The following is a 14,991-nucleotide window of genomic DNA, read 5'->3' as shown; positions in this document are numbered from 1 at the left end:
ATAAATTGAAGCTAATATCCTTATATTCAATACAATACTTTTTTATTATAGAAATAATCTAAAATAAAATAGCATTGATATAAATTGAAGATATGAGGCATTGTACACGAAACTTGCTTTTGAAATACTTTCAAAATCCTATTTTTAAAAATGTATGTTGTAAACAACTAGTACTCGTATGTCGAGAAAAGTTGTCTAAATGTTGTTTCGGGGTTTTGACATATGAAGACTACTAATATTACTTTTGTAAGTAACTGAATAAGAAACAGGATAATACACCCATTTCTTTCCGTTAGTAAAAACTACATTTGTTTCTTAAGTACGAAACTTTGGTTTGTCAAAACTCTGCACAGGGTATACCGTGTAAGGAGCAGCGAACATTTGTTTACATGTATCTTAGCTATCGATAATGGAGCTTGGTACGACAGGCTCATCTTCCAAAATGGTATGTCTATTAATACTCAGGCTTGTTGACAATTCCATAGAGATGTGTAAATTCACAGTTTGGCCAGATTTATCGCATTTTCAAAACTTTATTTAAACTTGTGCAAATTATTTTCTAGATATATGCTGGACGCGATGTCCCAGCCAGTGTCCGCTTGAAGCAAATCATCACGAAGGCACTCATGATTACCCAATCACAAGATTCCGTTGTGAAGCCATGTTTATCTACGCCATTATGTAACAATGTTCATTCAATCATTGCTGTCGCAATGTGTTGTGATCAATAATAACATGGTGTGATCCCCAGTCAAAACACTACCTTCGACAAAATAAACAAAACTAACAATGAAAAAAAACCCCTCTATTTCTAATATCAAGAAACAGTGTCTCTGGAATGGCATTAATATTTGTCTAATCATTAGCGAATTCCGGTTAAATCTCGTTCTGATACACCAATGTGAACTGAAAATGGAATGTGGACACGTACACTCAAAAGTCTATATTAATGAATTATATTTTTGAAATCCCCAAACCACACTATTACTATAAAGTACGTTATTATTATACAAAAGATAAGTATGTAAATATCTGTGTTCATTTCTACTATTCTATCATCTATAATGTGTTTTTTAAAGCTGCACTCAGCAATATTCCAGCCACATGTCGGCCGTCTGCTAATGTTAAATTCCAGGTCAGACAGTCCAGTGATTAATAACACTGGCATCAATCTACACAACTAGGATATGATCACTGTACTGTTCTGTTATGTATTGTTTGACAAAGTTTACACACATGCACACACATACAGATTATAGCTGGTGTTGCTATGTCAGTCAGAGGCAGACAGAGACAATGCCTGGAAGAATGCTACCTCCATCTATGAGTTCACAGCTGAAGACATTGATGGAAGGGAAGTTTCTATGGAGAAATACAGGTAGGATTCTTGTATCTTTAAGGTCTTTGTTGATATTGGTAGGGGTGGTGGGGTAACCTAATGGTTAAGGAGTTGTTGCTTGTTACACCGAAGATCTGGGTTTGAGTCCCCATATGCGCACACTGTGTGAAGCCCATATCTAGTGTGCGATATTGCTGGAATATCGGTGAAAAAGGTGTAAAACTCACTCACTCCTCGATATTTGTCTGTCACAAACTTGATGGTTGATTTTTCTTGTAATCATGAACTAGGAGGGGCAATAATCGCTGACTTGTACCTACCTGTCTGACAGCCCATCGCAGGGTATTGGCTGCCTTTAGTCTGCTTGATAGCTATCACATCTGCGTGTGACAAGGGACCTTGATATTGTCGAAATATTGCTAAACTGCCAGGAAATAAAATCTCTCTTTAAAATTCCAAGAACCGAGAACAAAACATAAGAGAGATGGGTATAAAATCCATTTTTTAAAAACAGATATTTAACAGACTTCCGCTATTTGCAGGTTCATCAGTAAAACAATAAAAAGAAATAAATCTGGTCAGATACATCAGCACCCGGAATATAGCTTTACAAACGTCTGTATGGAACTAGTTTCATGAGAGTTAATAAAATGTGTTCTTGCACAATCAGTTTCACACCATTCAAATACTGTGTAAAGACAGGTTTGATTGTGTTGTGTTTTCCTGTGTTCTCCAGGGGCAAGTTGGTGATCATTGTGAATGTGGCATCCAAGTGACAGTACACCAAGGAGTACTACACTCAGCTACAACAACTCTATGCTGATTATGCTGAGTCACAAGGCTTGAGGATCCTTGCCTTCCCTTGTAACCAGTTTGGGGGACAGGTCAGTGAGTTACTCTGTGGTTTAAAGTGATATTAAGGCACTCATATTAAGTCTCAATTTAGTTCTATAATCTACCCCTGTACTAGTTGTATAGTGATATTGAGGCACCCTGTCTCTGTTTAGTTCAGTACTGTTCCCCTGTGCTTGTTGTAAAGTGATATTAAGGCCCCCTGTCTCAGTTTAGTTCAGTGCTCTACCTCTGTACTAATTGTAAAATGATATTAAGGCACCCTGTCTCTGTTTAGTTCAGTTCTGTACCCCTGTGCTAGTTGTAAAGTGGTATTAGGGCACCCTGTCTCAGTTTAGTTCTAGATAATCAAGGTCACGAACCAGTCACGAATTCTGGGATATCATCCGGGTACTCATGAGAGAAAAACAATAACAAACGTTTAAACCAGTCCACGGAAATTGCTCCGCATCAGTGCCCCTTTAAGGCACCCTGTCTCAGTTAGTTCTATAATCTTCCCCTGTGCTATGTTCTCTGTGAGGCATTTCAGGGGGCTTTATTGCAATGAGTGTGACGTTTCAGCACAGGTACGAATGTCATTATCATCACCAATGATACCATTCTTCTTGATACCAATAACATAAGGTTGCATTCATTGCAGTGATGATGTTGATTATCTATAGAACTTGCTTTTCCTTTTTCCTACCCTGTGCTAGTTGATACTACAAATGGAACAATTTAGGATGATCAAGGCAACTTTAATGGAGTTACTATGCAATGAAACCCAACCTTTTCTTTGTTTCTTGTTTATGGCTGTATCATGCATCACCCAGTGGCAAAGTTAAACACCCAGTCCTTTTAACATGTTTTACTGTGCTATTAACTTACAATAAGCCTGCATTATTATGACACTTGTTTACTCAAAATGAAATATCCATATTTTTTCCATGCTCCTAGCATGTACTGAAGGGGGATATAGTTGTCGCCTCTGTCCATCCGTCCATCCATCCATATCATTTTGTTTCCAAAGTATAACTCATTTTTGGCATTTTTATTTTTCTTGGTTTTCATGGAAATGATTACACGATGCCATTTAGAAAGTGGTCAAATGCAACATATGTCATATTTGGGATTTCACTTTCTTGGTAAAGTACAAATTCTAGTACTTTTTTCGGTTGAGTCCCATCCGGGATTCGAACCCGCACCCTCAGAGTCAGGCACCTAATCGCCAGCACACAAAGTCAGCCGCCTAGCCCGCTCAGCCACCAAGAAAGTGAAATCCCAAATATGACATATGTTGCATTTGACCACTTTCTAAATGGCATCGTGTAATCATAGCTTTCGGCCGTGGGAGCCGTGCCAATTTACACTCATCAGAGGGGTACACAAAGTACGCAGTCTAGACTACCAGTTGTCCGACTTTCATTTTGTGGAAGTCGCGGTGGCTGAGCGGGCTAGGCGGCTGACTTTGTGTGCTGGCGATTAGGTGCCTGACTCTGAGGGTGCGGGTTCGAATCCCGGATGGGACTCAACCGAAAAAAGTACTAGAATTTGTACTTTACCAAGAAAGTGAAATCCCAAATATGACATATGTTGCATTTCATGGAAATGTTTTGGACATAGACAAATAGGAGGGGTGGGCTTCGTTTCCGGAGCATAACTCAAAAACCGTTCAGTATTTTTCTGCAAAACTTGGGAGATATATCAGTCAGAGCCTGAGTGGTGCCTTTTGCCATTTACAGGCTTTTGTGATGTATTATTTTCATGGTTTCCATGGAAACATTTCAGACTTAGTCTCAAAAGGGAGGGATGGGCTTTGTTTCCAGAGCACCACTCGAAAACTTCTTAGTATCTTTCAGCTGTGCTTGGCAGATGTGTGCGGCATACCCCAAACTGGTGACTTTTGCTATTTACAGATTTATGTGATTTATCATTTTCTTGGTTTCCATGGAAATGTTTTGGACTTAGTCTCAAAAGGGAGGGGTTGTTTTGTTTCTGGAGTATAACTGCAAAACTTCTTAATATCGTTCAACAGAACTTGGCAGGTAATATATAAGACAGATCTTGAAGTGATGCCTTTTGCTATTTACAGATTTTGGGCATTTTGATTTTCTTGTATCCGTGGAGATGATTTGAACTTCATCTCAAAAGAGGGATAGGCTTCTTTTTCGGAGCACAAGTGGAAGACTTCTTAATATTTTTCAGCAAAACTTGGCAGATTTGTGAGGCAGATCTTGAAGTGGTGCCTTTTGCTTAATTTACAAATGTTCGCATGTATATTTTTCCTGGTTTCCATGGAAACAATTTGAACTTAGTCTAAAAATCGTTTAGCTAGACTTTAAGTAACTGTCAGATGATTTGTTCTTAGTAATATGTGGGGGCCAAGGGGATATTTCATCTTCTCATGACTCTTTTTTTAAGCTATGTGATACAAAGCCTTTGATGAAAGCTGGAAAAAATAAAGGAACACTTGTCCTTTCATATGATCCCTTATTCTTTTCCTAAGTATATAGACAATATAAAACTCTTCTTTTAGCTGAAATCCATCATCCAAATCTGGACAGTGAATTTCAGTTACCAGCAGTGGACAATACGCTGGAACAAAAGGGGAACTTTACATACAACAATATGAAGTCCATGTGCATTTGCGTCACTACAGTTGAACCTCTAATCAAAACAATCACACTGTGTTGTTACAAATATACTGAGTCCAAAAAAGAAACTTCACATTCTTTCTTCAGGGCACTATGAAAGAACAAGAGATGGTAAGATGGTTAAATTGGGAGATGTTTGTTGTAGACGATCTTGAAAGTCATACATCATACAACAGCTGCATCTGATTTCTCTTATGATGTCAATAACGGATCTTCCCGTTTTCAACACGCCAACAGCACATTCACGTTGCACATTTGACAATCATGGCATTTAGAGTACCATTAGAACTGTGGTTTAAAAGTGTTTTTTCAATTCATGAGGCCAATGCAAACATGTGCAAATGATGAAAACTTCGATGCGAAGGTCACGTGATCGACTGCACATGCAAAACCTGATTTGCATGATGAGTGGATGGTTTTGAGTGGGTTTTGCTGATTTTTTGGGTTTTGCTTGCGTCAAATGGTAGGGATCCCATTTCGGATACACAGATGTCTCATCAGAGAGAAATTATTCATTATTTTTAAAATTAGATTTTGTGAAGTTTCTTTTTTGACTCAGTTTATTATATTAGAGCCTGACGGCATCAAGATTAGATGCAGCCTCCACAGACAGCTGTATCAGGGACTGATATATCCAGGATATAATGTTCTGATAATACTCCACTATACCCTGGATGCATCTATGGCTTGGCTTGATAATTTTATTACCTCCCTTTGCTGGCTGCGCTTTCTTACACTAGCCAGTCAGCCAAGCCACCGTTACAGCTGAGTTTGCCAGTGTCAGCAAAGACAGTGGTTGCAGCGTAGGTTTGTTTGCAGTGTGACTGAGATTTTGGACGAAATCCTGTAGACAAACTGATAGGTCCGTGAGTTTAAAAAATATGTGCAAGAACTCCTTCTATGTCTTTCAGCAGAGACCATATAATAGTCTATTATATGGTCTCTGCTTTCAGGTACCTCTGCATCAAATGTGTAGGTCAGTTTAATTGGTTAGATAATTTAAGAAGCAAAAGTGTGTTGTGAATGGTACACTCAACTTTCCCACATACACACCTGATTGGATAAAAAACCTAAAAGCCGTACATGTATCCAGGATATAGTTGAGTGCTATCATATACTAGTACCCTAGAGATTATTGAGGATGAGGACTGATGAGCTCAGAGAGAACACTGACTGCCCTGTATGAGGATGCTCAGGTTCTTGAAGCAATCAGATGTGCGCTTCCTTAACCTATTTGGCTTCATTTCTGTTAAACCTTAATTCATAAATTTTGAACTTAGCCTAAGTTCATTGGATGTGATGTCCTATGTAATTATATGTCGTGTGATATTACAGGAGCCTTGGCCAAACTATCGCATCAAGAGGTTTGTTTTGAAGGAGTTTGATGTTCAGTTCGACATGTACAGCAAGACAGACGTGAATGGCAGAAAAGCCCATCCACTCTACAAATTCATCAAAGAACAACAGAAAGGCATTTTAGGAAAGTTAGTATAACATTCGAGTGAGTGAGTGAGTGAGTGAGTGAGTGAGTGAGTGAGTAACAGCAATTTTACGTCAAGGGTCACCAGAACCAGGCTTCACACATTGTACCCATGTGAGGGATTGAACATGACAAGCTAAGGCTTTAACCAATGGGCTACTCACCATACCACATTCTTAACAGTCTCAAAAACTTCATTCGGTCATGTGGTATGATTTGACACAGCTGCCAGCACCACAACACACACACACAACAGTCAGGGATACTGCTGGTAGTGTGTGATAAAACAAGACTGATTCTCTTACAACATCTCTGATGACCCCTTTCTAACTATGACAATAACTGTGTTGGAAGCAGTCTAAAAGTTCCAACAAGACTTCATTATCAGCAAAATCTTCTAATTAGTCTGTGAGATATGCTTGTACTGAAATTGGCCTTATTGAGGGTGCCAACCCAATCTCTGTATCTTGAAGAACACTTAACTTGTCTCACCATCAAAGTTAAGAACTCTTGAATCAGTGCACACAGCTGGTACAAGTACATCAGACTGAGATAATTCATACAGAGAGTGATAGGTGGATCCAGAGGGAGGATACAAAGGTGATGTCTTGATTTATGACTCTTTACCAAAAAAAAAGGCAAAAATAATTTCCCCGAATGATTTTATAATTGCGTGTACTACATTCCATCTCACAGTTGGAGTGGTGGGGTAGCTTAGTGGTTAGAGTCTTCGCTGGTCACTCTGAAAGCCTGGGTTCAATTCCCATGTGGGTTCATTGTGTGGAGTCCATTTCTGGTGTTCCCGGTTGTGATTTTGTGGGAATATTGCTAAACGTGGCATAAAAAAATATGCACTTACTTACCCCTATCATAGTTACTGTGTTACCTGCATTTCTGATAGATCATGATGTTGTACAAACATAATATCTTCTTCCAGCATGCTGAAATGGAACTTTACAAAATTTCTCATTGATCGCCAAGGGAAGCCTGTGAAGAGATTCCCACCCAACATAGATCCACAGGTAAGCCGTGTTACAGCCGTTCATGAGACAAGTTATCACAGTTTTACATATTGGGGATAAAAGTACCAAGGCATTTTTTATCAGAAAATTGATATATGAAAATGTGATAAAAGCTACTGAATATCTTAAGGACCATCTGATTCCATCATGACAGATTAACCGATGTGAAAGATGAAAGAATTTCATGGTCCTTAAACGTTTTCAGTTTTAATGAAGCCTTATGAACTTTGCATAATGATTCACCATCCATCACAATTTTTATTTGTCAGTTAGGTGACTATGCTTGTCGTAAGAGGCGACTAACGGGATCGGGTGGTCAGGCTCACTGACTTGGTTGACTCATGTCATCGGTTCCCAATTGCGCAGATCGATGCTCATGTTGTTGATCACTGGATTGTCTGGTCCAGACTCGATTATTCACAGACCGTCGCCATATAGCTGGAATATTGCTAAGTGCGACGTAAAACTAAACTCACTCACTCACTTATTTGTCAGTTTATATTTCTGTCTCAAATGTTAGTGAATCAATCTGTTCTGTTGATATGTGTACATAAGTTGCAATTTCTTAAGAATGTTTGTCTTTTCTTCAGGGTATGATGAAGGACCTTGTCCCATACTTCTATCAGTAGTCTCCAGTGTACTGCTTCCCTTCAACTTATTGCAAGTCACCATCCAGATCTTGTGTCTGTCTAGACCCAGCTTCAGCATCAGTCAGAATGAATGAAGGTTGATCCCTAAACCTTGAAGGGGATTGACTGGAGATGGTTTGTTGGCGTACAAACCACTCTGACTGGACACTGGTCAGTGCTAGACCTAGGTGGACTTAACCATGGGTAGTGACTAGTTGTATGTGTAGTAGTATCAGAGACACTTAACATTGTCTTTTAGCATAAATTAGATACTGCCTTAACTTGGCTTATTGCATTTTATTACATTAAGACTTACTATATATGCAGTTTAATGGTATTATGACATATTTAGTGCCCATTAATCAATAGTTTGGATACAGAAATTACTATATGCTATTTAACCTTGTGTGGATATGTTGCAGAGCTTTTCTTTTGTAGAAGGATGTCCTGATGTTCACCAAATACAGACTGTCCTCAGAAATTATGGCAATGTAACAATAAGGGTGATAAGAACATTTATACATGTATGTGTTTGTCAAGGGCAATAACTGTGATATTATCTGCCAGCTGTGACATATACCAGTCTTATTCTTATTATTGGCAATACTTTGCTGTGTTATTGGGAATGTACATAAATGTTTCTCAGAAAATATTGTATTTTCTTGAGTATGCAACACTTGAACATAATGTGAAACCCCATTTTTAGTGTAAGTTTTAGTATTATGTCATACCACTCACAAAAAAAAATAAATGGAGCCGCAATCTTTCAGATAAATGAACATGAAAAACAAAAGCATAATCATAGACATCAATATTGGTAATATTCAGAAATATTCTGAGCCTTTTTCAGAATCTGAGAATGTTGAAACAAATTCGGCATACTTCAGCACTGGTATCCAGCTCTTGTTGTTTTTACTTCAACAGAAAGTCAAATAACACGTAAATATGTATTGTTGGAGCAAAATCTAGAAGCATGCCTATATTATACCAAAATATTTTATTTTACACTTAAGAATATATTCTTTTATTCAGTAGTAACAGTCTGATGTTAATTGTTGTTATTGCATGATGATGAAAGAAGGGTGGTCACAGTGCTACCATGTCCTTTGTCAGCTGATTTCTGTCTAGTTTGTTTCATCACTTATGTTGCATGTGTTGGTGAACATACTGTGCTGTTGTTGCCTTCTTTCAATAGTCCATCCCTAAAGCAATGTATGAAATAAGGCCCATCCGACCACCTGAGACGGCCAGTACATTTCTGACGGACAATCTAAATTTACAGCAAGTCAGCCAGATGGTCTGGTAATTTTTTATGATACATACATCTGAGTAAATTCACCATATCTTGGTGTCTGGTCGGGTTAAATTCCATTTGGGCTGGAAACATGTCCTCCAGGAGATATTGTTATCCTTTTTAGCTTTGAGAAATAATTTTGAAATTGTTATTATTTCTAATATTAAAATGGATATTTCTATCTCACCTGACTATTTGTTGTGGTCATCCTTCATCCTTTACAAACAGTAATCAGTGGACTAATGAAGCAGAAATGTAACCAACACTTTTAGCCACCTCAATTTGTTTCCAGAGGTGTGAATCTGGTTTGGCTGTCAAGTTGGAAAATGTGTTAATGACCATTATTCTCATATTTGTTCAAAATGGATTAGCTTTGTGAATCTAATTGAGTGCTTGTTTTTTCTAATATATTATTTTTTAAATTCATATTTGACCTTTTTGCTTGATAAGGTCCTAAATTGTTGCAAAATGCTTATTTTCATAAACTATTGTGCCAGTGAAACTCAATATGCTCATTTCCACAATGATGACATCGGATCTTGTTCAGAGGATTTGAATCTTTTTGTCACTATGGTGATTACGACAACCATATTGAAAATTCTTTTATGGCCATTCCAGACATTTTTGGTACAAACCATTCTAAATTTGTTATGGTATGCAATAATTGCATTTTTATGTTCTTTTCTAGCGTTCTTGAATTCTTCTGAAGTACATATTTGACAATCTCAGAAATTGCAAAACAAAGGGAAGTCTACTTTTGACGTATATGTTGCTCCAGATGATAACATACTTTCTTCAAATATTTGGTTTTGTTGTTAGGTTTACTTCCCCTAAATGTTTGAAAAAAGTATTTAAAATATATATGCTGACACCAACTTTTGTTAAGTGGTGTCTGTTGATATTCTGTTACCTGTTGATACATAAGCCTACCCAGGTGCAACAGTTCCATCTATTGTTATGATGATATGAAATACATTTCACATTGTTATGATGATATGAAATATATTCCATGTTGTAAGGCCAGACCAAAGTTTTTTCCTTGTTTTACAGATCCTCAAGTCATATGTTTTCAAGAGTAACAAAAGTAAAAGTTTTTCCTTGCTAAAAAATCCTAATGTTTTTACTGACCAAAAATTTAAACTTTTTTGCTCCATGTACACCCCATAAAGAGCCAAATGTAAAATACCTTTAGTATTTAGAAGGAATAATACTTTGAGTGCTGATTTTATTTTTATCATTTTTTCCTCTCACCTTTAGGTTTTCTGAGGACAAAAATCTGTAAAACAAGAAATAAAATTGTCCTGGCCTAATGGGGATATGAACTATATTCAATATAACAAGTATTTGCTAAGGTGCTATGTGAGTGGACATGCCTGTGAGTGTTTGCCTGTTCCACCACACACATTGGTTCTACCCTGACACACATTATGTTTCAGAAAAGTATTTACATCACTGGTGCATGCTCAACTAACACAACGTTTTGTGACGAGAAAATAGTAAATTGGTGGTTATCTTTTTATGTTTATATATATGAAGATGAAGTTATAGATATTTTGTCTCTTCATCCATGTTTATTGTATCTAATAGCTGTTTATATGCAAGGGTAAATATTTATATTGAGTGTTTGAGTCACCAGTATATTTGTATGGACATGATCATGGTGACATAAGAAAATGTTATTGATATGGTTCAATTTACATTCTTTACTTTAAAATTTCAGATGACAACAATGAGCTATATAGTAGGTAAGCGAGTCAGATGCTTAGTCTAAATATTTAATTTTTACTCAGGCATCCTGTTCATCATAGTACCCATGAAGCTGCAGGGAACGATTGATCTTCTGAGTAACCCATGCTTGATGTAAGAGGCAACTAATGGGATCGGGTGGACATAATCGCTGACCCAGCTGACATGTCGATGGATTGTCTTGTCCAGACATGATTATTTCCAGACTGCCACCATATAGCTGGAATATTGCTGAATGTGGTGTAAAGCTAAATTCACTCACTCACTAAACCTAATTAATTACTGATTGCATGAACACTGAGTAATATCCTTACCTGTCAAGATTAGTCTGGAAACAAGGATATGTTGGTGCAAGCTCCATACTCTCTTCTTGAGATCTTGGAGACATTAATATGTATGAATACATGGCACTTTGTCTTTTCATTGAAAACTATATATACAAAATGTGTTTACATGTGAAAATATGTTTTGTGGTTTGTCATTTTATGCTGATTTAGTTTTAGTGACATTTCTAGTCTTACTTATATTCAGATACATAGTCAGCAGCTTCTTGGTTGTTTAGTCATATCTTTCACTATATTTATATTATATGTATTTATGTTTATGAGCAATATTATATTCATATTGTGTGTTGTTTCTGCTCAGGTGTATATGTTCTAATATCCATGTTCACTTTAAATACAGAAAAAAACACCATTGTGTTGAACATAAAATGACAAGGATAAATACTTCAGGTTGTCTGAGGTATGACACAGCTGCAAAGTGATTTCTAAGTAATTAACACCCAGGAAGAAGCTTTTTCCTTGAAACAACTGCAAGTTCAGCTCATCAAAATTTACAACAGCTGTGTCTAACTATATTTGCTTCTACATGGGCAATTGTGTTGCCAAGTGGTTTGCTTGTCCTGCTGAAAACCCTGGTTCGATTCCCTACATGGGTACTTGTGAAGTCTATTTCTGGTGTCCCCTGCTGTAATTTTGCTAGAATATTGCTAAAAGGGTTGTTGAACAGTGTAACCTTTACTTTGTTTAAAATAAGGTTAGCATATATTTTCCAGCTTTACAACGAGTCATGAATGTTGGCACATAAAATCTTTCGTTTGGTGTTTGTTTGACATTTTGAGGATAATGGCGTCAACAGAAGCATAATTTTGATACACTTTAAATAAATGTGAAAAATTATGTCCTTGTACTCAGAGATCTCAGAAAGACGTAACCAGGGCAACTGGCACAAAAGTGTAGAGCTCCACAGGTTGTATCAAGTAAATTATCAGAAAGATGATTGTGTGTGAATTTTCTTCTATTTTGTATTATTTATCTCAATAATACACTGAACCTTATCTCCATTCTGGAGCATGCTTTTTTATGGGTAGCAACTTTTTGTTATTGCATAGAACTATGTTTCTGTGTAGATTCCTATACTGTCATGACACAATAACTGACTTTGGGGGCTCTATGATGGTGTAAGAATCTACACCAAAACATTGCTCTACTTAGCATTTCAAGAATTTGTTATTCATAAAGTCATATGCTTTATTGTTGACTCACCAACTTCAGGATGCTGAGCAAACAATTACCTCCATTTTGTTTTGATATATATAGTTACCCACACCTATTCTGCACCTTATATTTTGTTAGGAGTAACATCACCTACTGACTTTGTCTTTGAATGCTTACCTCAGAATTTCTCTTATATGAGCCTGAAATCAACAAGAAATCCAAAGGTCTCTCCAATGTTATATTTTTATTAGACAACTAAAATGGGGAGCGAGGGAAGAGTCCTGATGCTACAAAAGTTAGGGTTGTATTTGCAGTGACACGCTATAGTAGATGATGCATGCCCAGAGTATCAGTGATATCCATGCTTGTTTCAATGAAGGAACAGTGTAATTTGATTGGGTGTCTTTTTTAGCGGCATATTCAAACAAGCCTCAAAATGGCGTTATCTGTGATGTGATGTTGTTGGCAAAGAGTCTTCCACGGCGCTACTTTAGTTACGTTTATCAAAATGCCATCATTATGTACACAGAGTGCTCTGTACTTTCTTAATTTGCAGAAAATAAACACACACTGAAAAAGAGTCTCCTCAGGTGTTTCTTTGTTATGCAGTTATTCAGAGGGTTCAAACAGCTACAAATTATGTTTCATTATTTTATTGAGTGGACAAGACTGCAATGTGACAATGTACAAGAGTGTGAGCAAATCTGTGCGACAGAACATCCTGTCTACACTGTCAAATTGACTCTAGATGGTGATGTTGAGATTTTGAGAGTAGAATCTTGTCTTCACTGTCAGAAATGACTAGACATTATGCCTTAAAACTGAGGACAAGAATATTGTTTTCACTATCAGACATGACCAGACATGGTGCCTTGAGGACTAGAATCTTGTCTGCACTGTGAGAATTGAGTAGACATAGTGCCTTGATGACTAGGATCTTGTCTGCACTGTGAGAATTGAGCAGACATAGTGCCTTGATGACTAGGATCTTGTCTGCACTGTGAGAATTCAGTAGACATAGTGCCTTGATGACTAGGATCTTGTCTGCACTGTGAGAATTGAGTGGACATAGTGCCTTGATGACTGGGATCTTGTCTGCACTGTGAGAATTGAGCAGACATAGTGCCTTGATGACTAGGATCTTGTCTGCACTGTGAGAATTGAGCAGACATAGTGCCTTGATGACTAGGATCTTGTCTGCACTGTGAGAATTGAGCAGACATAGTGCCTTGATGACTAGGATCTTGTCTGCACTGTGAGAATTGAGCAGACATAGTGCCTTGATGACTAGGATCTTGTCTGCACTGTGAGAATTCAGTAGACATAGTGCCTTGATGACTAGGATCTTGTCTTCACTGTCAGAAATGACTAGACATTATGCCTTAAAACTGAGGACAAGAATATTGTTTTCACTATCAGACATGACCAGACATGGTGCCTTGAGGACTAGAATCTTGTCTGCACTGTGAGAATTGAGTAGACATAGTGCCTTGATGACTAGGATCTTGTCTGCACTGTGAGAATTGAGCAGACATAGTGCCTTGATGACTAGGATCTTGTCTGCACTGTGAGAATTGAGTAGACATAGTGCCTTGATGACTGGGATCTTGTCTGCACTGTGAGAATTGAGTAGACATAGTGCCTTGATGACTGGGATCTTGTCTGCACTGTGAGAATTGAGCAGACATAGTGCCTTGATGACTAGGATCTTGTCTGCACTGTGAGAATTGAGTAGACATAGTGCCTTGATGACTGGGATCTTGTCTGCACTGTGAGAATTGAGTAGACATAGTGCCTTGATGACTAGGATCTTGTCTGCACTGTGAGAATTGAGCAGACATAGTGCCTTGATGACTAGGATCTTGTCTGCACTGTGAGAATTGAGCAGACATAGTGCCTTGATGACTAGGATCTTGTCTGCACTGTGAGAATTGAGCAGACATAGTGCCTTGATGACTAGGATCTTGTCTGCACTGTGAGAATTGAGCAGACATAGTGCCTTGATGACTAGGATTTTGTCTGCACTGTGAGAATTGAGCAGACATAGTGCCTTGATGACTAGGATCTTGTCTGCACTGTGAGAATTCAGTAGACATAGTGCCTTGATGACTAGGATCTTGTCTGCACTGTGAGAATTGAGTAGACATAGTGCCTTGATGACTAGGATCTTGTCTGCACTGTGAGAATTGAGTAGATGATAGTGCCTTGATGACTGGGATCTTGTCTGCACTGTAAGAAATGACTTGACATGGTGCCTTGATGAGGAGTATGCTGTTTCATTCCATGGTCCATGAAGGACCAGTGAACAACATATTTATCTTACCAAAAACCTCAGTGTTAATTCTGAACAGTTTGAAACCATGCGTATCGGATTGTACACTTCAGCCAACCTGTGTGAATCAGACGATTCGTATCAATGCATCTTGTTGTTTTTTCCCATAGGTATTGTCTTAGTAAAGTCGCTGTGATGTAATTCCCCTTCTTAATATTCACAGGG

At 37.8% G+C, this 14,991-nt stretch overlaps 1 pseudogene; it reads left to right on the top strand.

Annotated features, from left to right (window-relative positions):
- Nucleotides 1-379: 379 nt before the first annotated feature.
- LOC137291269 (glutathione peroxidase-like) lies at nucleotides 380-8,706 on the top strand (annotated as a pseudogene).
- The last annotated feature ends 6,285 nt before the right edge of the window (nucleotides 8,707-14,991 follow it).

The sequence above is a fragment of the Haliotis asinina genome, chromosome 7 (genome assembly GCF_037392515.1).
Source record: "Haliotis asinina isolate JCU_RB_2024 chromosome 7, JCU_Hal_asi_v2, whole genome shotgun sequence".
In the NCBI taxonomy this organism is placed as follows: Eukaryota; Metazoa; Mollusca; class Gastropoda; order Lepetellida; family Haliotidae; genus Haliotis; species Haliotis asinina.
The sequence above is the reverse complement of the archived record's forward strand: the minus strand, read 5'-3'. Positions and strand labels throughout refer to the sequence as shown.